The sequence below is a fragment of the Seriola dumerili genome, unplaced genomic scaffold (assembly GCF_002260705.1).
Source record: "Seriola dumerili isolate Sdu_G_001 unplaced genomic scaffold, Sdu_1.0 BDQW01000191.1, whole genome shotgun sequence".
Classification (NCBI taxonomy): domain Eukaryota; kingdom Metazoa; phylum Chordata; class Actinopteri; order Carangiformes; family Carangidae; genus Seriola; species Seriola dumerili.
In genome coordinates, this window is record NW_019174446.1 from 8671757 (window position 1) to 8696469 (window position 24713).

The window sequence follows — 24713 nt, forward strand, 5'->3', positions numbered from 1 at the left end:
ACATATGGCCAGTAAGATGTTGCAAATTGTGACTTTTGACATGAAAATCTGTGATTTTTTAATAGGAATAAATAAGGAAACCAGATAATTGTCGATGATTAACAAGATGGTAAGAAAGCTTCACCTATTATTACTGCTCAAAGGTGGTTTCCACCATTCCAGGTAAAATTGGACTTGTGACGATAAAGGATTTAAGTAAACCACAAACGTATTGTAAAAGGACGCTTAAGAAGTCATTATTTTATCATTTAAAACACCATTGAATCTATGATAAGATGCTTTGAATAAAATTCTTTATTCAATATTACATTACCACGATTCTTTACAATAGTCATTAATAATCTATGCTACTGTGATGAAAGTGAAACGCTGTACATATATTTTTACATGAGGGCACTACGGTCTGGGCATATTTCTCCACAGAGCTTTACATATTGTATGAGGACATGTCCTTAATGTTGTCTTTGTTCCCCTGTGACCAAATTGTGATCATTATTTCTTAACAGATACTGTGCACATACATGAATATGTTATTGTACTTGGCTTGTCAAAGCTTTGTAACAGTACGATTCCTCAGATGCATGCATTGTTCTCAGCACGTGCGTTCTCAAGTGTACATACAGGAAAACCATTAGGAAAACACCTGTAAAGAGGAGCACTGTACATCATCGTAGATTAAAAGTAAATAAACAGAAAAATGATAGTGGTCCTGAATATACAATTAATGTAGAGTTCATTAATACAGAACTTCATACAAACTCACATCATTCCTTTGAAAAATATAAACAAAACTTTCAGCGAGAGTTGTCGTGATTTTCACTGTATAACACATACAAAATAGCACCTGTGCATGATGATTTTCTTCTTTAACTTCTTTACAGTCAGTGATATCCTGTGAAAAGTCACACCTGAGAACCCTTGGTGACTGCATAATCTAAACTCATCAATTAGACTCCAAAGCCAGCAGATGTTGCCACAGACAGAAAGTTGAATACTTGAGTTGCAGTTGAAGGAGTTGAGAGTGGAGATGACAGTCATTAGATGATCCAGTATATGTGACAAAAAGACATAATTTAACAGTTAAACATACTCAAGAAAGGCAAATGTTCTCCCTTCCCTTTAGTCATTTTTCCACCGAGCTCTTCATTTTCCTTCTCCATTTTCATGCAGGTTACCACCCAGATCTGCGTCATACACACACACGCGCACACACACACACACACACACACACACACACAAACACAAATACACACAGAAAGAGAGCACACATGTACAAATGTGAATACATAAACACATTCAGGTTTTTTGAAAAAACCCCACAGAATAAAAGTTGTACAAACTTCACAAGGAAAAACAAAATCAACTGTAATCTTTCACTGAAATATGTTGAGCATTTCACTGCTGATGGAGTGTGTGGGTGCACCTGTGATAATATACTGTATGCGTCATAGGAACACGATCAGCTCCTGTGTGACCGTCACATGCTCATCAAGCAGACAGCTGAAGTGCAGTCAGGGTTGTTTTCATAACAGGAAGCCCAAATGCGAGCCAGATATGGCCCACATGTTCCCATATACAACTGCCTCTACTTTTTGAGTTTGCTTGGTTTGAGTTAGCAGGAAGGGAGCTAGCTTTGGCCCGGTGTTGGGCATGGGCCACATTTGCCTATTTCACTGTACACAGTGAGTGATAGAAGTTAATAGAAGTTAGTAATGGAATAACACACATTGCTAAATTTCATTGCCTAATGTTTCACTTGCAGTCAGCATTAGAAAATGTGAAACTGAAGAAGTCTTGACAACATATCTTTGATATATTGCACTACAAAACAATGATGGTTTCATTAGACCTAAAAACTTTCAAAAGGGGGCAACTTGTCCTGTAGGGGATCTGCAGTTTAGGGTCCCACATGTTGCCTTTACTGTACAAATAACAATTAGTGCACATTCCCTTGCATTGCGCTGAACAAAAGTATCTGACCATTATCTATAGACAGGAATCCTGAATGACATAATGACATCACTATTCTGGGAAACCCAACATGGGATTGTTACTCAGCGTTTTGGAGAGTGTAAACTAAAGCCTGCGTCTGAATCTGACTGCCTATGCGAAATGAAAAAAAAAGCCTCATAAATCATCACTCTTTAACACTAGGGAACTGACATATAAATCACTTGCAGTCTATATTATCCCCGGGGGTATCTGTGCTTTGCACTGTCAGGCTGTCTGTCTCCCAACATGTCAGTCTGGCAGACTGTACATCATGATCACTATTATTATTGCAATTGTAACATTTAACAGGGTATGGTATTTTAGGCACCGTTATACAAAATCCAAACATGAAAGTCATTGTCTCTTCACAGAGGCTATAAGTACAGTATGTTTTTGAATCTGAGAACAGTGGCTGAGTAAATTGTAAGTGAACCTAAATACAAATAACCATATATACAGTATATATATAGTTACAAAAATACTTAATGCCAGGGAAGAAAAGTGGTTCTATTCGCAAGAACTGAACTTATAATGGCAAAATTAACTTGTATCTGAAAACTCTTAGTCAACTGAGGAAACAGTTCAATTATATATAAAAAAAAACAAGCTTATAAAAACTATATAGCTACAACTACAACATAACAAACGTGTGACTAAGTGGGCTCGTAAAAGAGGATATAATGTAGAAGTCATCGAAGTTAAATAGAGACGGATTTTATGGATTATGCTTAGAACAGCAGTTAGACAAAATTACCCACCAGACTGCGTCTCTCATATGTCAGAACGTCTAACTATATCAGTGTGTGTCATCTAACAGTGAACACTACAGTCGTGACTCACCATGACAAATCTGAACACACACACACACACACACACACACACACACACACACACTGGCACAAAGAACAATTGTCCAATGTGCTAAAATTTTTATCAGTAGTCTGTTTATTCTTATAGAGTGGTTCAAATGAACAACTGTCCTCAGTTCATTGTCAGTTCATAGTCTTATCATGTATAATCCTCAGCCTTCTCAGCCTTGTTAATCCGACACAACAATACGGTGGAGGAAATTTTAGTGTCCAGAATATGTGTGTGAATGGTCACCTCTGTACAAACCCTGTCATCGTGTCTATGGTCACGCAAGACCAACAAAAGCCTTTGATTTATACCGAAAACACGAACACATGGTTTCTTACTCACATGAGTCCAAACAAGCAAAAACAAAAGCAGCCACCAATCAACACAACAACCAAGTCAACTCATACAAAGATGATGTCGAGGGAGAGAAGAGAAGAAGAAGGGGGTGTGAAGGGAAAAAAAAGAGGCATTGTAACAGGAGAAAGGAGAGAGAAAAAAAAAAACCTAAACAAATTAAATTACATCCCTTTCCTGCCTCTTCCCCTCAGTCACTGTCTTCCTCTACCTTCCATTTTCCACTCCCTTGTTGTGCTATTTCTTTTTCAACTCATTTTGCTGCCTCACTTTCTCCCCCCCCCCCCCCATTCTTTCTGTCAGTCTCTGTCTCTCTCTCTCTCCCTATGAGCAGACAGGCAGAGACAGGGAGGCTGTTGTTGTGCTTGCAGTCTGACACTATCAGCTCATAAATCCCTGTCAACAGCTTGTATGTCTCCTCTCCTCTCGTCTCCTCTCCCCTCCTCTGCTCCCTCCCTCCACTGGTGAAGGAGTGGAGGAACCCAGTGACCTGCCAATGAGGGTTTGACTGGCACAGACATACACACACACACACACACACACACACAGTTTGGACAAAGAAGCACACACAGAGACACATGGATGTGCCGATGAATAGATAGATATATAGATAGATAGATAGATAGATAGATGTGTTTCTATGATTCCCCCTTCCTCTGTCTCCCTCCCTCCCTCCCTCTCTCTCTCTCTCTCTCTCTTCCTCCATCCCTGTCTTTCTTTCCCTCGGGCGATGTTTGCCGGCAGACAGTCGTCACTGACAAGCGCTTCCTGTGGTTGGGGTAAACACCTGGGTAATGAGGCCACAGTGCACAACAACCACACAAAAAAAAAAAAAAAAAAAAACACCCCACCAAGGTTCACAGCCGTCGTGCACTGCGCGTGAGGATATATACTGTCGGCACACAATCAGGTCATGCCAACACATAGGGGCGCATACAGTCATGCGTTCACACACATGCGCACAAATCCTGGAGATAGACAAGCACAGGCAAGCATGCACATAAACACACACACACACACACACACACACACACACACACACACACACACACACGCAGCCACACATGCATACTGTATGCTTGGCTCAGACTGCTAAACAAGCAGTGAGCCAACCCAGCCATGTCAGCCAAAACTCAATACCCAGACTGGCCACAGCGCTGAAAGGCACGCTGTAGTGAGTCGAGGTGAGGGGGAACGAACCGAAGTCGAGCTTCTTCTATTCCTTCACTCGTCGCTAATAGTGTGTTCTCCAAACTTAGAATCAAATCCCATCCCCAAGTGTTGTCAGTGAGAAACTCAGTTTGAACAATTTGCAGTCTTTCCCTAAAGTCCTGACTGACTGCAGTGCAAAGTGTGAGAGCTACTGCAATGAAGTGTAGCGCTGTCAGTCTGATTGCCGTGTCACTATCACTGTATGTCACTGGAAGAGTTTTTATTTTTTTCTGTTGAATTGATGAGCCATTAAAAGGGGGAATCCACTGACCAATCGCTTAGCCTTATGCACATGTCACTCATGACAGGATAATTAACGTATGACTGACAACACAGGAGACTTAATTTGCAGTTAAATGATGGTCCTAATGGTCTTGTCAAACATGGCTGTCACATCATAACTGACTGTTAGTCTGAAGATGAGTTGATGAGCGAAGTTGCACACATTTTGCTCAGAGCTGCATTGGCGATATCGGTTCATTCTCCAGGCTCAGGAACTATTCACTCTCAACTCAATGTCGCTTGGACACATTTTGTGAAGTGAAAATTAATCAGCTTTGGAATTGCTGGAAAGTGTATTTAATCACTTTTGAAAGAGCTAGGCCAACACTTTGTTCTTGCTTGTCTTTGAGATATAGAAGACTAAATACATGCTGGATCTATCTGGACTCGCAGAGATGAAACTGATATCAATCTTCTCATGTGACTGTAGATTTGGCAGTGTACGCAATTGCTTCTTTTTTATCAGTCTTCTTTTCTTCTTTTTCCCTGTTTCTTTCATTTATGGAGAAAATGTTGCACTGATTCTCAAAGCTTAGAGTCTAGGACAACATGAGAGGATCATTTTGAGGCAAAAGAGATGGGCAATTTACCCAGCAACTGCAACCAATAGTACATTTTCATGCCACTCTTGTTCCGTACGATGTTCTGTCATCCAGATTGATTTAGTCACAACAGAATCACACGTTTCTGCTTCGCTGCCTAAAAATATTGTGCGCATATCAAAGTCTCAAGAATGTTCGGTGTCAAAAGCACTGGAGTACAAGTGATTCACTCAAGAATCATCTTATTGTGTTATCTCTGGACAATACGGCGCTGCCTGCATCTCATGTGTCATAGGAACAACAGGGAAGCCCGTGGTGAATCATCAGCCCTGCCAGACTAACAAAGCTGGAAAAGCCTTTGAGCGCTTTTAGTTTTGCAGAGGTTTTAATGTCCAAAGGACGTCACACAAAGCTGTTGTGTTACTAACTTTGGCAAAAACATGGGTGTATGTGTGTCTGCATGTGTGTGTGTGTGTGTGTGTGTGTGTGTGTGTGTGTGTGTGTGTGTGTGTGTGTGTGTGTGTGTGTGTGTGTGTGTGTGTGTGTGTGTATGTGGCCCACACATGTCTTTGTGTGCAAAGGAAATGGCTGACAGTGAAAAATGTGACCAATTCTAATTTTAATTGCCAATGAAAAAAAGGCCTCAATATTTATGGGTTCTGTCCAGATGAACAGAGGAGAAGGGTTTAAGCATGAAAGCATATTCCTTATCACAATTAAAAAGTGCTTTAACATGACTGCAATCCCTTGACGTTAGATTAGCAGTAATATTGGAGAGATCGGCCCTGGCTTTGAACAATGGAAACTGAATAGGGAAAAAGAAATTATTTAACAGAGCCAAAGGTAATGCTTTCTTTTCGTTGTCTCTCTTTTTTTTTTCTCTTGAATTAGCCTCATGCTATTTTGTGTGGAACCACAATTTTTTTTTTTCTTTCTTTTGAACATGGAATTACTTCACGTGTACATGAAAAAAATATAGTCCAACCTCGGGACTTGATTGAAGGGAGAGAGAAAAAAAAAGTAATTTGACAGCACAGTTTGAGATCCTTTTAAAATCATTTGAAGCTTGGAGTGTCAGTAAAATCATCATCCCAGTTGTACATATAAGGCACAGCTGCTAGATAAGTGACTTCACTGTAAAGGTCTGAAAGTGTACATAGCAGCCTTCTACACATACACAGAGAAAGAGATACATCCACACACAAATACACACAAACAAACAACCGTGGACTTCTGAGTTCAAATTCCCACATTACAGAAAAAAAAAAAAATGTAATTCAGCCAGTCCTTACATAAAGAAAGACAAATCCATGGGAAGACACAGGGCTGCAACTGAGAGGTGTGTAATTAGAGAGAAAGAGTAGAGACAAAAAAGAGAGAGAGCGAGCTTAACCCCAGGCACAGAAACAGGAAGAGAGAGAGAGAGACCGAGAGAGAGAGAGGAGGGGTAGGGGGTGACAAGGTTGAGAAAAATCATCCCATGTTAACCTGAAAGAGAAAAGAGAGAGGAACAAGGAGGGCAAAACAGCAAACAGCGAGCAGCTGCTGAGGATTTACATGCAGTAAATTATTCATGTAATCAGCTGTAGGAGCACAGACACAGAGAGAGATGGAGACACAGACAACAAGAGAGAGAGAGAAAAAAATCTGGCCTGCAGAGACGTAGAGAGATGGAAACAGAGAGATATGCAAAGACAGACAGGTATTGTATACTGTAATAGACAACAAAGAGAGAATGTAACACTTGCCCCGACAGTCCTGTCTAGACCAGGTGATTTCCCCCCTCTGACTCTCGTTCGGCCACACCTGGAAGAGAGATCAACCGTGTTTACATACGCGTTGTTACTCTCCAGCTACATATGGGCAGCTTCAGGTTTCTGCTCTCAGGTTTTGAATGACAACTAAACCTTTGCCACACGATGACGGCGTGATTTTACATCCTCTTTGAACAGGTTGTCGATGAGCTTTAAACATAATGAAAGGACTTTATAGGTCTCCTTAAAGGTTCCTCTCACTTTACCTTTACAGCCTTTTATATGTTTGTTCATTTATTTCTTTAAAATCCCCAGGCACCCGTAATCTTCCGTTTTAGGCCAAGGACATATATCATATAGCGTTTTCTACTGTAGGTGCTTGTGCAGTGCGGTGGGCAGGAGGTGCATGAGACACTGACCTTAAAAACTCCACCTGTTATCACTTTTTTTTTTTTTTTTAAATGCTGTGGTGTCACCATATTGCTGTTTCTTCACCAAAATGTTTCACACTTTGCCCACACCATAGTGAGCGTGAAAGTGAGCTGCTCTCTGCTGTGTAAATAAGTGGTGACGTCTACTATAAACCCTTGTACATTGCACTTTTTTAAAAAACTAAAGGGGGTCAAAAAAAGATAACATTAATAAGGTATTCAGTGTATATACTGTAGCTTCATATGCTGATTACAAATATCCCCGCAGGCAGGATTCGGAATATTAACACCAGAGCTGAACTCATACAGAGAGTAAAACCAATATGAGCGTGTTTGCTCATATGTAACAACAATTACATATGAGTGCAGCTCACTATGTTTGAGTGTTTGGGTTTATATATATTTTTTGTGTGTGTTTAGGTTGATTAAATGCATGGCAATAAAATGAAGAGCCCTACTTCATGTGAAGTGTCAAACTTTCTGCAGGATTAATCTCACTGTACTAATGTAATATATTATTTACTTCTGCTCAAGTTGGTATAAAAAAATGATTGCAAACAGAAAAATAAATATGCATAAATGTATAATAAGAAAGACGATACATAAAGATTCACAAAACACCATCCCATATAACAGAATTTAATACATTCTGAAAAGATTTTTCAGACTGCCTCGTAAATTATGTCACCACTAGTCTTGCTCTCCTATTTTCCCCCCGTCACCCTCCACTATAAACTATGGCATACAGAATACATAAGAAATACCACATAAAAATAACGACCTCGCTGCACTCATTGCACTCACTCTCTCTCTGTGTTCAGTTATACACTCCGACGCCCAGGAGCTTTTTGAGAAGATGCTGATCCACAAATTCCCATGGGTTTGGTGGAGTGGACCGGAGCCAGTGGAAATTGCAAACAAACACTAGAGCTGCTGTGTCTGATGCGAGCGCAAACAACCTCAAAGCCCTCATTCTCACACATCACATCTGTATGTGCGATTGTGCATGTGTTCGGGTGTACGTGAAGGATAGTGAGAGAAAGTGAGAGAAAGTGAGAAAGAAATTGCTTGTGTGTCTGTGTGTGTGTGTGTGTGTGTCTGTGTGTGTGTGTCTGTGTGTGTGTCTGTATGTGTGTGCATGTTTGATTGCAAGACCTAGAAGACGTTTCAAAGGCATTACAGCATTAGATTTATGAGGGCATTCTCAGTAACACTGGCAATAAAACAAAGATCCCAGCTCCTGTCAAAAGTTCATATTAGGTCTTACTGTGGCGAGAGAGTGTGGGAGGGAGAGAGAGAAAGAGTGTGAGAGAGCATGGAAGGTAAAGAAAGAGGTAAGACTAGGGGACAAGAGAGCAACACAGAGCTGGGGAGCCGAAGAGCAGAGAAAACAAACAGCAAACAATTTCAAAATGGGGACAGAGAAACCTCTCATGACAGGCCAAAGGCGAGAAAAGGCCACAACCAACAATTCAAAGAGCAACCGAGAGAAACAGTCACCAGCTCTCCCCTCCCCTCCCGTCTCTCCACCCCATGGTTTTAGTGGCCAAGCCCACACCACATTATGGGTCCCTGGGTTTTTTATAATGGCTGGGTGTGTTCTGATCCCGCACTAAAGTCATCTGCAGTTAAATCCCATTCCTAATTAGTGGTGGGAACCAGAATGAAAAAGGGGAATGAGCAGATCGGGTGAGGAACAATTAAACAGCAACTGAAGGAAAACAATATTTTCATACAATATTTCACATCGTGTGTTGTGTTATGCTGCCACATAAGGCACATAGTGAAATCATGAAGCTGTGGATTTCAACTCATGACTGAGAATATGTGTCACATTGCATCTTTCTCCTCTCCCTCTCATGTTTTGTACCATTCTCTACTTGATGTAGCATAATCCTACCTAAAACTTTTATCAAGGTAAATTTTGCTATTTAAAGAAAATTAAATCGTTTGTTTTTTTGTTCATTGATATGTTGGATTTTGTGAGGATATGAATGAATGCCAGTGTCTTGAGAAAGTTTAAAGGATACAACTGTTTACAATTAAATGTAGGGATGTGTGAGTCCCATTAAAAACCCATTGTTTAACAAGTAAAGTTATTTATCTGAATTAGTGGAACAACTGTAAATAGAAAGCTAACAGATGTATGTGATGAGCAATGCTTGGGGGGTTCCCAGTCTAAGCTGTAGAAGACATAACGTAGAATAAAACAATGACTGTATATGGTAACATTCAGTACACTGTGAGCACTCCATAGTCTTACAGGAAATGACACACACAGACAACAGACGTGTCCCACTGGCTGATTTCAAGAGGGGTAGGAATGATTAATGTCAAGTTTTCAGTGTCGATACATATAGTTTTGATTGTGTGGCAGTTGGCATGCTTGTGTCTGAGACATCACTCAGCGATGGGGTTAGGGCGGGTTGGAAAATTCAGGAAGTGAGAATTCAAGGTGCAGCTGCACAAGTTTACATATGTTATCTCTGATGGTACTATTAAAGAAAACAATACTTCCAGTGAGTAATTCTTGCCAATATAAGTACCAGTATTAATAACACTGAAACAGGAACCAATTTTAAATGTGTCCAGTGATAAATTTGGCTCTGGTAAGAATCAAAGACAAAATTTAGACTTAAACAACACATTCTGCTGGTTGCACTTTAAGTTTGGATGTCTACTGTAAGCCTCATTGAGAACGACAGTCTATTGACTACATGCAGGGAAAGCCTTTTGACAGTGCGTCTGCATTCTATCTATAATACCCCACTTTCTCTGAGTGCTGAGCAGCTTCTCCTACTTTATGATACAACCCAGACTCGCATATTTCTTTGCCAGTTATTTCTTCATAAGCTTCTCTCTATCCCTGAAAACTGTCTCCATACTGTAAATTGGATTTTTAACTATTGTGGGCTACATCAGCAACAACAAAAGAGACTTTAAAGCTCATGAAACGCATAGTTTAAAAAAAGGCTGCATATGTCAACTATGGAGAATGCTGGACTTTAAAGTAATGGGAATGAATTATAGACCTCATCACTGCTGTTGCAGGTCACAAATGTAATGGTTTTTGGATTAGCACTGGATTGATTTTTTTTTTTTCTTTTTCTTTTTTTTTTGTAGCAAATGCTACATAATGCTGACTGTTCAGCTTCACTCTACAGCATGTGTTGTAAGGAGCACATTGTAAATCTCACATGACACATATCATAACATTTGATCTTGTGAAACTTGTTAGTTCACAGACAGGCTCTTGGCTGCATCGCACAGTGATCCAGCAATCTATTATCACTCTACAGCATACACCCTGCAACAGTGAGCTAATGTTTGTCTCTGTGTTAATTGATCTAAGCTGCAAGCATGCATTCAGCTTTTAAATGAAAAGGCAATGAGTGTCAGTTTTTGATTATGGATCACTGTTGTTGGCACTTGGTGTAAATGAATCCCATTAGAACTTAAGTAGTTTCTGCAAAGTTTCTGTCCCATTCGTTTATTTATCTCTCTCTCTCTCCGTCTGTCTTTTATCATTTCCTCTCCATAAAGCGATTTTCTAGTCAACACAGTTTTTTTTTTAGTGTTATGTTAGAAGCCAAATGTGCTGACTTGCGGCATGGACATGATGTCAACACACTGGTATGCACCTCCATCTCTCTGGGGGGGAGGTTGTATTTGATTGACAGGTGGTGAATCAGACCACTGAGTGTGGAATGCGTGCTGAAAGCAAGAACGAAGGCGGCGAGTGGAAAGGAGGGAGATTATGACTGACTGACTGTACCTGCTGAGCAATTAAGAGTGAGATTAATTGGTTGCTTGTCCCTTCATTGGACCGTTATTAGCCAAGGTGCTCCTCTCTGGAAACCATTTAAATGTGAGCTAATTGACGTAATTGTTCTGAAGATGACAGAACTCCTTTGCTATTACAGAACACAGTACGCCGCTCCTCTGTGGGTTAGCAATGAGCTAAATGGTAATTGACAAAATGTTGCAATTCAGTGAGAAGAAGCAGCGGTGAGAGGAAGAGATGAAAGACAGCAGGAAGGGAGAGAGAACATAGGGTAATAGCAAGAGGAAGAAACAATGTTGTGTACGTACACAAGTGTGTGTGTGTGTCTGTATGTGTGTGCATGTTTAAACAGCATGAAGTTGAGGTCATGGAAACTTAACTGCCTGTGTGCTTTGGCCTGTGGATTAGCCAGGACATGCCTCTACTCTGGCAGGAATGCTTCATTATCACACACGCACACACACAAACACACACACAAACTACCCACACACATGCACACCTGCACATACAAGGTCAGGCTTGGAAATTAGAGCAGTGTTTGAGATGACCTTGTGAGACCACTTCTACAAAACCAGTTAAAAAGTTTATAGGATTTATAAATGATCCATCCGAAGCACCGACACATATCACATAATATATTGAAGCTCAAGTACATTGTGTATTTATGATCTTACTAAGTCATACACTTTAAATCTTGATACTTTTTAAATATTTAAGTGTGTGTTAAATATTTGATTGTATATAATCAATGCAATACTTATTATCAAAAAAAAACAAGATGCATATATTTTTAAACCGCCCTATCAGTGTATTTGTAACTTGTGTGATGGAACATTTATGCTGAGCATCATGCATATCACTGAAGAAGATCAGGAGGAGTCAGCCTGCAAAATAAGCTGTCATGGAGATTAGATCCCATCAGCAGCATTCAGGATTTTGCCCGAGTTTGCAATATCGTTCATTAAAAAGACATCAAATTATGTGACAAAGTGACAGGGAACTATATGTTTTTCAGAGATATGATATAAACCAATTAAGAGTAGTGTCTTTTCTTGCATGATCTCCAAGATGATCAGTCTGATAAACAAGTATTCACTTACATCTATGCTGTTGAAAGAGGATCTTTGGTAACTTCAAGTAAAGCAGCTTCTCTGCTGTGTTTGCCACCGAAATCAGACCGCTTCCAGCTTTCCAGATCTTGCTGATCTGAAGAAGTGGCTGGATCAGTGCAGATATATCAAGTATTTTATCTGAGAGATGCAACAAAAGTGCTAAAATAAAACATTCCTCAGCTTAAGTGCTGCATGCTTTCAACTCAAACAATGCTTTTACCAATAGTTTCTTTTTTTTATGCATGTGTATGAAAAGTATTTTATATAAACAACAGAACAGGTGCAAAGGAAATAAAAAAGCTTGAGTTAAGTTGAATATTACTTTATGCTGAGTGTGACATATAATTACCACATGAGCCATATTATATTAACACAGTTAAATTACATTCATAAATGTTTTACATATAAGCACCACATCCCCTGCTACATCTGGAACCATCTGGAAGTATTTGAAATTATTGCAGCTAGTAGAATTAGCATAACTAGATGTTTTGTTTTTATAGAATATATGTAAAATTCTATTATGAAAACTGTGTACAGTTTACATGTTTTAAAGAAATTAAAGCACGCATTTAACTCTAAATTAATGAGCGCGTTTCCTGAGTACTGTACTTTCTCCAATGAGATAAAATCCGCCACACCACCTGGAAAGTATTACAGTAAGTTACAGTGGGGCATATCTTTCCCTCAGTGAACAGGAAATGGCTTATTTCTCTTGAGTAGACCCTGTCCCAGCTAGGGAAGAGGCTAACCACATGAAGCTTGTGTGATCCAGTCTGTTTACACACGGTAATTTGCACAGGTGAGAGAGGATGGGCCGCTGGCATGAATACAGCTAAGCCTTGTTTAGTCCTCGCCATGAGGGAATGGAGGTCATGAGTGGAAAGTTTCATTCATCAATCCCAGACTAAGATTTGTTCAGGTTTGAAATCACATATGTAAAATAAATATTCTCAAACAGTTTTAGAAATAGTTAAAAAGTGTCATTTCAAGGTGAGAGTGGAACGTCAGCAAAGGACGGGCAATTAAACAGTGGGAAATCTGTATTTAATTCTGATTGACGTGAATACATATGTTACAACCACATAATACAGTACACACACACACACACACACACACTGCAGTTTAATGTAACATGGTCTTGGAATCTAAGCGGCTAAAAGTGACTTTACAATAACAAACCTGAATTGAGCCACACCTGTGGAAAACACAGCGGTGCAGTGGTTAGCACTGTCCTTCAAAGCAAAAATGCATGACATTTTTTACATTGTACATTTTTTTCCCCATATGTTTGTGCAGCTTTGAATCAGGTCACTTTCCTCCATTGCAAAGGCATATCAGGTGAATTGGACTAGAAAGGAGCTTCCCCACAGCACGCGAATGCTAGACTCCAAATATAATTTCAAGTGACTGAATTATAGTCACATTTTAGAGGCTACTTCAATCTGCTGTTAAACATCTTACATCTGCACTCGCCTGCTTCCTTTCCTTGGTTTTCCTGCGGACAAGTGGTCAAGTGTGCTCATTAGGTCTGTTATGTAGGGCTGCAAGTCTTGTGACAGTGTTGTGGAGCTGTCGCTGGCAGGACAAAGACACACAAAAGTGTCAGTCTGACCCTGTCACATGGGCCTTGTGAGACAGGCACACAAACAGAAGTAAACACCCTGACATCCCTCCTGCAGCTCTGAGTCATTCTTATTCTTACTTTGAGAGCGACTCTTGACAGAAAAAAACATACAAGAGCGTCACTGTAAATATTCTTTTTAGTGAACAGTTCCTTCTAATCTTAGTAAATTTCTTTATCATCCTCTCTTTATTCTGCCTCTGCGACCTCCATCTTTCCTTCCACTCTCTTAATTTCATTATCTTAAGTTGTTGAGGGTTGTTTTCTTTCACGTTTCCTCTACCCTTCCCTCGTCAAGGTTACGGAAGAAGGTTACTTTTGCTCACTTTCCTCTATCCTTTGCATATCAACCTACCATTCATCCTTCCTCCCGTTGTTTTGCCTGTCTTACGAGGTTATTCAGACTTGTTTACAACTCTCCCTCCCTCCAAACACTCATACATCCGTCATCATCGCTGATCATCCATCACTGATACGACCATTCCTCCATCTTTACCATCCGTCTTTAGCGGTGGTTATTTACGTGTGCTTGACTCTGTGCCATGCTGTTTACTGACCGTCCTTGCTTTTTTTTTTTTTTTTTTTTTTGGACTGCTCTCCTTCAACTCTTTAGCCTGTCCTATTCATTATAACTTCTTTCATCCTTTTCCATCCATCTATCATTTTAGTGCAGAGTTTTTGAAGCTTGCTATCTATAAAAATCACCACTCTCTTTCTATCCCTACATCCAGCTCTCTCACCTTTCCTGAAAGTTGGGTCCTATTTGCCGCTACCTCTTTCATCATCCCTCTCTTCCTCCCCGGCTCGCTCCCTCCCTCCCTCCCTCTCTCTTAGAGAAGTTATTTGAAGTTTATTTGGGTTTGTTTATCAAACATTTCTCTTCTTACCCTCCCTCATTCCCTGCCAGTCCACTTCTCCACTTATTCCCTCTCTACCCTGCGGTACGAAAGTTGTTTCACTTGCAGACCATATGTATAGCTCCCTCTTTCTGAGATCACATACGGGCAAACGTTGCGGTCGATGCTTATTTCTCTCCTCAGATGAAAGGATGCAGAAAAAAAAATCACAAATATCTGACCAAAACAAACTAGGCTAGACAGTCAACACCACCCCACATAATGGGACTGTGGGTGTGTGTGGGTGTGTGTGTGTGTGTGTGTGTGTGTGTGTGTGTGTGTGTGAGAGGGGCATGAAGCATAAAGTTTGAAGGGAGGCTGAGAGGCAAGCATATATGCACACAAACACGCGCATATAGTCACACAGATAGAAACCCTGTCGGATGTCCATCTCACACTTCAGAATTTATTTTATTTTTTCTCTGCTTTATTTATGCAGCAAATCCCCCTTTCAAATCCAGCTCACACCCGTTCGTCTGACTGACCGGCTGCCCTCTGTTTCCTTTCAAAGTGTAGAATTTCATAGACCTTGAGCAAAAATGGAAGATCGGGTGAGAGGGAGAAAGAAGGAACACAGCTAAGGTAATAACCTGATTTCGCCTCAGTTGGTTTTGATTTAAGAAAGGAAGAGTGTGTCAGAAAAGCAGCGGGCGCTCTCCTGTCTCGATTTCATGCCAGATTTTTTGAAGAGAGAGGCGAGAGAGGGATGGAGGCACAGACTGAAAGGAGAGACAAACTGAACAAAGAGAGATAGAGACAGTGAATCACACCCCATGCCAATGAAATGAAGTGAACTGACACAAAGAGACAGAGATACCATTGAGAAAATGAGCGCGCTACAGAGGGAGAGAGGGGAAGGGAGATGGAGAAGGACGAGTGGGAGGGTATTACCAATGAATGAATTTTTAATAGCTCTCAGATCAGCCATACCAGGAGCACAAACACAAATAAATACCTCGCCTCCATAATTTCAACCTCTTTTGATAATTTTTTTTTTTTTTTTTTCTACCGGCATGATTCTTAATCAGTCAGCAAACATGACAGTGTACCTGACACCAGATAGCAAGGGAGACACCCTGACAACAAGACGGGCAGGGACAGAGAGGCTTCTGGGTAAACACAGCCTTGCATGCCACTCACACCACACACACACAGCCAGTTGATTACCCCAGGTGTCTGTATTCACACATGAGGAGCATTTGAATTTTAAACTCCTCCAAAAACATGTGTCAGCCCTCACCCATCTGTCTGTCACCCCGCAATGCCCTGACAATAGCACAAGCACAAATTAATGTAAAGCTGGAAGAATGTGCCAATTTACCCCAATTTCCTGCTTACAGCATCAGACTTTTCTTTCAAATGTGTATTTTTTTAGCATAATACATGAGGCGTGCCATTTTCCATGCCAAAAGCATCTCCATATCAACGAGGATGTCCCAATTTGCCGATCCTGAAGCACATCCCAATTTAGTGCTTAAAACATTACAATTTTAGCAGCTATATTCAAATGTACACCTCTGCATGAGGGAAAAAAAAAAAAAAGGCTACTCTAGTGCATTTTGCCCCTCACATTTTCTTGCAGTGCTGTTGCTTGTTAGCATGTATAGTCAGGAAAAAAAGAACATTTAAAAATAGTTGTCATTCCAGCAAAGATATTGTAGTTTTATAACAATATCTACGTTTATTATTTGTGTCAAGCTGGGAATTTCTCAGTCTGCAATTTTAACTGGTTTTATCCTGTCTTCATTTTACCTAAAGATGAATTTGTCCATTTGCTTTCTATCAAAGTTGCACCTGAAGTGAGCAAGTCTGTTGTAGCTTGGTCAAGCAGCAAGGAGCATGTTGATAATACCTTTGTTATGTACAGTGGGTATAGCAGAGGTTTGTTCAGCTTTGGTTAACTATAATACACATGAAAGCAGGTTAAAAAAAAAAAAAGAAAGAGACAGATTCAGCCTTGACTTCATGGCAGTGCCAGTCTCTCATTATTATAAGTATTAACTGACTAACAATAATATTCAATGTTAATCAAGTGTCAACCTTACCCTTACTTTTCTTAAGCAAAGAAATTTCTCCCTTGTCTGTTATGCTTTTGTAACAGTTATAACTGGCTCAGAAATCCGTGTAGTAATATCTTGTATAATAATAACAATATCAGCATAGCATGATGCATGCAGCTTATTAAAAAAAACTGAATAAAAAGCTGTAAACAGGGCTTTCAATGTGGTGATGGTAATTGCTTCCTGTGAGGCTGGTAGCTGTCAACAAGACAACTACAGGCATAATACTAAAAGAAATAATGATGAAATAAATAATGATGCCCATATATATAAAAGAGTGGGATGTCAAGAAGAAGAAAAAGTCCTCTAAAAATCCAAAATTACCATTTATAATTTCTTAAAGTTGAATTTACTTTTCATGCCTTATATTTGTTTGTGCTGCGCAGTAATTACATTGATGGAGGTTGTTATTCACAGGTTCGCCTTTGGAAGCAGTAACTCAGCAGTTGCCTTGTTTTAAAGCAAACCCAGGAAAGTCAGAGTCAGAGATACGCAGTTGTATGGAAAATCTATCATATGTACACATTGATTTTATTTCATGCAAACTTAAAGATAAAGCAAATAAGCATTCTGTGCAGCTGTGTAAGATTTGGATTTGTTTGCTTAGCATCCAGAGGATGAATGTAAGCTTGTAGCCTACGTGGAATTCAGGAGTGGTGGTCTATTTGAACAAAATGAGAAAGGTGTGAAGCCAAACGCAGAATGATACAGGTGTTGTCATTTTTTGCCAGTGATGGAATCCAAATCATTTCCAAACCTGCACAGAGGGGTAAAATAATCAATATTCAGATCCTTCTGTGTTGTTTAAGACGTCTGCTGAGTTTTCAATTTTATTTGTGACGCAAAGGATTGATTTAAATTCCAACCAGCAGTGTCAAAAATGCTATCCCAGCTTTGAAGGGCAAGTTTTAATAAGGTTCTATTAAGTAAAATGGATCAGCGACCTCTGAGATTTTAGGGTTTGGTTGTTTCTCTGTTGTATTCTCTTTCCCAGGGAGATGAAATCATAAAGCACCACACTGGCCTTTTTGCAAAATGTGATTAATCCAAGTTGATTTAATTAACATATAATTCTTCTTTTTTTTCCCCTTAATTCAGCTCCTGCTATACTTTGTAACACAAAGAAGCAGATGTAATCAGAACAGCTGTCACGTTTCTGGTAGGATGAGGAAAGAGAAGAAAGAGACAAGAAAAGAATGACTGTAGGAAAAATACAGTGTTATTCTGTAAGCCTGCTTTTGTTTACCCTTGTTTATGCTTAAATCCATGGTTTTATTGTTGCCTTTAAGAATGGTAAACAGCTCCCCTTTCCACTCCCTCCTTCTATCCAGTCATCCATCCATTCATCAAGCTTTCTTCACTCTGCTGCAAATGTTCTTTGGGCCAGACTCTTGTTTTTTTTTTGTTTTTTTTTTCTGCCTGTCAGTTGGCCTCTTCCCTTCCTTTCTCTCTCTGTTTTGACCATGTTTATGTAGCACACAATTGTGTCCGCTTGTGTGTGCCTGTGCACACATACTATTTCCAGGGGATTAAGTGCATAGCAAAAGGCAAATAATATTGTCATTTGGCTATAAAGGATCTATGTGCAAGTTTTGCTATTGCTATGTATCCAACATTAGCATTAACAGCTGTTTACTTGCCAGTATTGCCAAGAGCTACAGCAATCATTGTGTTTACAAGACAAGAGGTAATACACCCTCTGAGCACTGCTACTTCTGCAGAGCAGACTGGACGCTACAGTGACTCGGTATTGGAAAGTGACAAGACAGCCAACCGGGCCTGGGCTAGCTGGTTAGCAAGTGTACTTCAGTAGAAGAAAAGAAGTGATAGAAATGGAAGCAAAGCTAAAGGGTTGCTTTCCACTGCTGGAGACAGCTCCCTTGCAGGTAAATGAATGAAGTTTGATTAACTATTTTTAAGTACAAATAGTTATTTTAACTACTTCCATGCTGGTTCTAACAACATTTGTGTAAGTCTTCATTTCGATGTAGCAGCAGTCATATGATAGTAACAGGGCTAGGAAATTAACATCATGATGTACTAAATATTGGGTATTTGAGGGGCTAGTCTGCCATATTTGTTTACTTGAGTTAGGAATGTTCATGAGTGATAATTTGTGGCTGTACTGTAGTACTTTTAATTCTAACTGTAGGTTTCATAGTCTTATAAAGCTGTGTGCTCATCAAAATTAAAACTGACACAGACACACACATGGAGAGTCCGTGTCATTGCTGCACAGGCAGTAGCTGAAATGTACAGTTGTAACATATTTAACAATATCATATAGAAGCAGTGGTATTCTTTCCTGCACCTATTCTTATTATCGAGGGCTCTTACAATGACTCAAATTAAAACTCCTATTAATCCGACAGTGTAATCCCTCCATTGCATGGAGCAGTCTTTTCAGCTTGAGTGTGGATTAGAGAACAGTGAGACCCTGTGTTGGTGGTCACTGGTGTATAACACCTCATAAAGATAATATGCAGGGTCTGTGTGTGCGCGTGTGTGTTTCCTGCTGTGCTGGTGGTCAGCATTGTATAGCACAGAGTGTGTGTGTGTGTGTGTGAGAGAGAGTGTGTGTTCTGGGGTATGGTGTACATGTGGATAATGTGCTTCTTTTCTTCCTTTGTGGTTACCTGGTGAAGGGGAAAATCCCTGTGAGGTGGTCTTCTCGCAATGTGGACTACAAAGAAGGGGGCCTGTAACAGAGGAAACAGTGAATTAATAAAATAAGCCCCCTGAGTCGAACACTCTTTCTAGTCAGAGGGCTCAGAAATCGCATGGAGGTTAGAGTTGGGATGGAATAAACAGACGTGGGGACAAAATGTCAGTATTTAGTAAAACTTGATGCATGCTGACCATATTTCATATGTCATCCCTGAGCGAATCAGTAACTATAGACAACCTATCTCACATTTTGTCTCTTTGCCACTCACATACTCATTTATTCACAGGCCTTATTGAGATGAGCACCTTAAATAAGCTTCTTCTCCACATTATCTTTTTCATTCTAAAAACAATAACTCAAAATCAGGCTTTTTCTTTCAAACTAATTCAGGTTACAGAACACTTTTAGTCATTCACCCTCCCTCTTCATCCCCTCTCCAGCAACTCATCATGTTGCTCATACTGCATTCCTTATTTGTATGTACAGTATCTCTAAGTATCTATAAAATCCTAATTCCAACCCTCATAGTGACAGGGTGAGCAAATGCACCTCTTGACCCCGCTGCATCTCATTCCCTGAGATCATTTGCTAAACACAAATTGGAACTTGTGGGCAAAAATGCAGATGGCGAATGGGAAATTTAAACAGTAATAATAAAAAACATTTATATCCCTCTGCTGCTGTATGGGAAAATCTATACCGCACAGCCTTCGTATAATCATGAAAAGATATTGGTCAGAGATGCACGGCTGCACAGCCCTCACCGGAGCTTGGAATGAATGTATTCATCACGCACTGTTGTTGAATCCCAAATGGGGACAATCTGAAAAGGTGGTTCTAAACATAAAAACAGTTTATCTTCATTTGAAGCGACGATGCATAGTGATGTTTGTGTGAGTGTGTATGTGGCCATGAATCTATAAAGAGATGTACAATATGTACTCATGGCTGACTTTTATTGCCATGAAAACGAGACCCACTAGTCTACAGTGGCAAACCAGCAAATATTGTTCCATGGGCTTATAACTTAGTGAAGCACCAAATAATGTGCCAAGTAATATGCTTTTAAAAGTTAATACTATGCACATTTTTATTACTTTATTGGTACTATTCTGATGATGAGGTGGTTTTTGTTGATAGACAAAACTACAGTTATTCAACTCTTTGTGCTCTGGGAAAAAAACTAAATTAAATGACTTTTTAATTTAGAAATGTAACATTTTGCCGATATTAAAGGAGCTATTTGTAAGTTTTGCTATTGCTTCATAGCTAATGTTAGCATTAAGACCTGTTTACTTACCAGTCTTTGCACAAGCTTCAGCCATTGTTACAAAACAAGAGGTTCTAATGCGCCCTCTCACTTCTTCAAGGAAGACTGGACGCTGCAGTGACTCGGTATCAAAAAGTGTGACAGTCTGACCAGGCTGAGGGTAGCTGGTTAGCGTGCTAACTGCAGTACAAGAAAAGAAGTGATAGAAATAGAAGCAAAACAAGAGGGTCGCTTTCCACAGCCGGAGGCAGCTCTTGACAAGTAAAGGAATTAAGTTTGATGATGAACTCGCAACATTTCTTCTCAACTGGTAAACAAACAGCTGTTAATGATGGCTATGTAGCATCAGCAAAACTTACAAATAGCTCCTTAAAAAGTCCTACTTGCTTTCTAAGCTGTTGTTGCTTCCCTGAGATACATTTCTTGTGGAGTGGCACCAACATCTTCCCCTTATATCAGCACTTCTTGTGATCCCGGTGTCATTTTCTCCTGCAGTCATTTATCCATTTTTTGCTGGCCTGCTGGAATATTTCCCCAGCCCACCAAACCAAACTATTTTTAGAAAATCTTACTGTATTAATGCAGGATAGATGTACTCTGGTCATTCTGTAAAAAAAACATGGGTGGGCACATGCAAAGTGTCAGGTACAGTGCAGAACAAAAATCTCCTAATCCCCTAACTCTTTGCTATTCATTATTATTTCACAGGGCAGCCGTCCCAAATACATAAGGCCCTTACCCTGCTCAGCCCAGTCTGCCAAGCTCCAACTCTGGGTTTGATGTTTCTCCAACATCCAACAAGCTATGATTATTTCATTCCTTTTTTTAACATAACACATCAATTATTCAACCTTTGCTAGACCAGATTTGATTTTTTTGATTTAACAAAAATGACTGCGTGTGTGTGTGTGTGTGTGTGTGTGTGTGTGTGTGTGTGTGTGTGTGTGTGTGTGTGTGTGTGTGTGTATACAGTATGTGTGCTTCCACCCATCTAGGGGGAGACTGAATATAAAATGTTCCGCAAAGATAATACCTCATGCCTTAGATGAGTGATGGATGGTGAAGAGGGTGGAGTAGAAGAAGAAAAAAAATGCAAGTACTCTGGAATAAATGATAACTGCATTAGCATAGGATAGCAAATGCTCCCTTCACTCAGAGAATAAATTGCCTCCCATCCTCATGGCAAGCTGTCCACACAACAAGTGTAACTGTGACAGTGGACAGTGTGTGTATGCGTGTCTCTATGTGTGCAAGTGACTTTTCTTGTGCTAATTCCACTCAAGTGCAGCACTGCTGTAGCTGCACTGCAACGCGCATAAAAAGAGATTAGAATATTACACATTGACACAAATCCATTACCTCCAGCTTCTGCAATGCAATTAAGTCATTTCAAATACCCATTGGGTAGCAATAGTAAACTTTTTACTGTATCAATGTGATGAAGTCCTAAAATGTATAACTTTTCCCTACAGCATTTCATTGTTAAATTAATTAGCTTGCGATGTACAAGTCTCTCATTAATTCATACCTTTACAAAAATTCTTCCTTTATCCTTTGGCCTCATTTCCTCTCTCACTCCGCCTTTCCCTCTCTCTGTCTCTCTCTGTCTCTGTCTTTCTCTTCCTCCCCTGCCATTCCTCTCCTCTCCTTACATCCTCATTGCTGCTAATGAGCCCACTTAAATCTATGCCAAAACACAAACAGCAAGAGAAGAAGAAATAGGTGCAGTGCTTACTGGAAGCTCTGTTTGTTAAAGGATTCATCATGTGCGCTGTTTTCAATAAATAATAAATGCAAACGCTGACTTTTGTCTGCAGACGAGACTTCAGGACATGAATTATGCATTGTTATTCCTGGATAGGGCAATACAGGGACAGGGTGGCAGTATGTTGTGTGTGTATGAGTGTGTGTGTATGACTGTGTGTGTACATGTGGTAGATCCCTGGTACAGGCTGGGAATACAGTTTCTGAGTCTTGCAATCAAGGCCCTTATGTGGACACAACTCACAGTGATTACAACTCTTAAGACATTGTTTTGTGTGCAAATACATCTTTGTTAAGCTCCCGGAAGTTCATCTTGACTTTGTGTTCAAACTTAACTCAAAGAGATCAAAAACTGCACTGTTCAATTACTATCATTAGCTCATCAAGTCTTTATATTGGTTGAATGACGAAAAGCAGGATGTGTGTGTGTGTGTGTGTGTGTGTGTGTGTGTGAGTGTGTGTGTGCGTTTTCACTCTCCTGTCCTGTGTGTAGGAGGTGTGTGAGGTGGCCCTCCCAGCACATTTTGTGTTTACAGTGTTTTTCCATTTGATCTCTACTCTCTCCCTTCTCCTCCTCTCTTTTCCTGCTTTTTCCTACTCTGTAATCATTACGACAACAAAGGAAGCCACGTTCCCGCTAGACAGTGCAAAGGTTCCACTAGCCATGCTAAAATGTACGTGTGTTTTTTTTTTTTTCTATCTGCTTTTCGTTCTCTTGTCAGCGTGGAACATGAGTGGAAAACTTGATTGAAAATCAGGAAAAAAGGGAATAATTATAAAGGGGGAGAAAGGCACCCATCCGCCCGCGACAGCAATCATCGGTGATCTCTGCTGTCATTTCACTCTGCAGTAAATAAATCATCAAAAGAAACAAAGGGGAAACAAATATGCAAATAAACCCCAAAAAGGCCAGTAACATCGGCCTACCGCCACATGGGAAGAATAGTAGTGGATTATTATCATGGCAGGTTATGACTGTAATGAATCTGATTTCCTCTTGTTTCATCTACCTTGACAGTACTGAAGTCACATACACAGAGAGGGAAAAAAAACCTGAAGGGATTTGACGGTTTGATTGAGGAGGGAAGGGAAGGGAGGGAGGGATGGAGGGATTAAGGACAAGGGGAATGGAAGGATTGAGGGAGGGGGAAGGAAAGGCAGGGAAGAGGGGCAGTCGACATCGGAGGGGAGAAGAAAGAGATTTGGGAGGGGAAGGGAGGAAAGGAGGGAGGGAAGCTTTTGAGGTTGTATTCGACAGTGCTGTGAAAGGTAGCCATCAAGGGCTTTGATGAAAAGTGCAGGCCTTCTAAAGCTTAGGAGTGACAGCATATGATTTGGTCAAAGCATGAAGCTTTTCAAAGGTAGACATTCTCACTCCTATTCATCTCTCTCGGGTTGAATATAACTTTTGGGCTGAGCTCTAGCAAAATTCCGAATTGGTTTGACAGATAGACTGCATGTGGTATTGTCCCTGTGACTTACAGACAGTAGGCTGGCTGAAAATGTAGACATCCTGAAATGAAGGGGGATTACATGTAATGTTTCAACAAACTGTCCTAGATCAGGAGCTATGCTGAAAGCCACATTTAAAAAAAAAAAAAATTTTATCAAGGAAGTGACACAAAATGCGTAATTCTATATGCCTAGAAGAAACCTCATTATCTTTGCCCTTGGTTCTTCAATGGTAGCCATATAAAAGTATAACAGCTATGCATGAAATCATGTGTGAGCATGTTTGATTGACAAAGTCCAAAAAACCTGCCTGTTAAAACATTCAGCTGCCCAGAAAACCCATCTTAATTCTATTTTAAGCAAGAAAAACACTGGAATTAAATGCATTTCACACACTATGAAATCAGCTTTTTCCACCCTTCATGCCACAAACACACTTCTTATGGCTGTTATATGTGTTTTCTACATTTGGTAACACCTTAACACATGGCCACTGCTGCGAATAGTTCTCTTTGAGTGGTGCTTGAGGCTTATTAGCCGCTTGGCTCGGCAACAGCAATATGGACAGGCTTTCTGAGCCAACAGTTGTTAAAACTGAGGGCTGAGGTTTACAGGCCTAGGTCAGTGGTAACAGGCAACAAGCCTGTCAGATGAAGCC

At 40.2% G+C, this 24713-nt stretch overlaps 1 long non-coding RNA gene across 2 annotated transcripts in view; it reads right to left on the reverse strand.

The window, feature by feature from the left end:
- Positions 1 to 318: 318 nt before the first annotated feature.
- Positions 319 to 24713, reverse strand: part of LOC111227778 — a 96792-nt gene continuing 72397 nt past the window's right edge. For both annotated transcript variants that reach the window (XR_002665357.1, XR_002665358.1), the window contains exons 3-4: positions 19538 to 19600; positions 319 to 1184 (exon numbers count right to left, since the gene is read on the reverse strand). This is a non-coding gene — a long non-coding RNA (uncharacterized LOC111227778). The remainder of the gene's footprint in view (positions 1185 to 19537; positions 19601 to 24713) is intronic.